This window comes from Eumetopias jubatus, unplaced genomic scaffold (genome assembly GCF_037043125.1).
Source record: "Eumetopias jubatus isolate StellerSeaLion01/CBP00866 unplaced genomic scaffold, mEumJub1_p1.0 scaffold_6, whole genome shotgun sequence".
Classification (NCBI taxonomy): Eukaryota; Metazoa; Chordata; class Mammalia; order Carnivora; family Otariidae; genus Eumetopias; species Eumetopias jubatus.
Window position 1 is genome coordinate 3,668,427 of NW_028274812.1, and position 1,131 is coordinate 3,669,557.

A 1,131-nucleotide genomic window follows, 5' to 3' on the forward strand; every position below is an offset into this window, starting at 1 on the left:
CTTTGGGGCCACGTTGTCACGGAGTGGAGGCAGACAAACCGAGGTTTTAGAGAGCCACCCTTTTGCTTCTTGAGAGAAAAGCAAAGTACCACGTAATGGACCTCAGCAAGTGATGGTTTGGCCCTGAAAAGCGGGCAGGTCCTCGCTTGCACTGATCCTGTCTCATGCCAAGTGAGAATCGATCGAGAGATTTAGGATGTCCCCACACTTGCCGTTGCATTTGTCACGTGTCACCAAGCTTAACTCTGTCAGGAGATAGCCCAGGAAACATGAATACCATCTGAGGTTATTAAAGATTTATCTAGAGCCAGAGGAGGGGCAGAGGGAGAGAGAGAATCTCCAGCAGGCTCCCCACTGAGTGCAGAGCCCGACGCAGGCCTCGAACCCAGGACCCTGAGATCATGACCTGAGCTGAAGCCAAGAGTTGGACACTCAACCGACTGTGCCACCCAGATGCCCCTCATCTTCTTTTTAAAAATGTATTTTTGGACATGTCCCAGAAAAGTTTCTCTCCTTTACCTGGACAGACCCACTCTAAGGACGAGGTCTCACAAGTGCTATGGGATGCTGCTGAGAGGGTCCCGCTGGGTTGTTCCTGCCCAGCAGCCTGTGGGCATCAGATCACGCCGTCTCCTCAGATGTCTGCATTTACAGCAGTTTAAGCCTATCTGGTATCATTTTATTTTTCTGTAAGTAAATGAATGTTTTTCAAAACTTCATGACATGGTAATGAGAAGTCGAATCGGACCTCGAGGCAACAAATAACATGCCTCACTAGAATAAGTAACTGAAGACTTTGAACAAACCAGATTGTGCAACAATGTTGCCTTATTAAACACGTGGGCATTTTTTTAATTAAAAAAATCAAATCAGGAAAACATAAAAACCTAATTTTAAGTGTTTAATTTCAAGATAACTTGGCATCTGTCATAACCTTCTAATTATTGTTCCTCATGATGATTTGGGTGAGGCACGTATACTTATCAAAGAAAAAATGCATATGATAATTTAATTTCCTGCCATGTTTTAGAGAACTACAAATGAGCCTGAAAATTGTTAGAAATCAAAATAAGTATATCCCTTTTTCAGGAAAGAAATTAACCTTGTAAAGTTGCTCCTTCCCCCTAAATT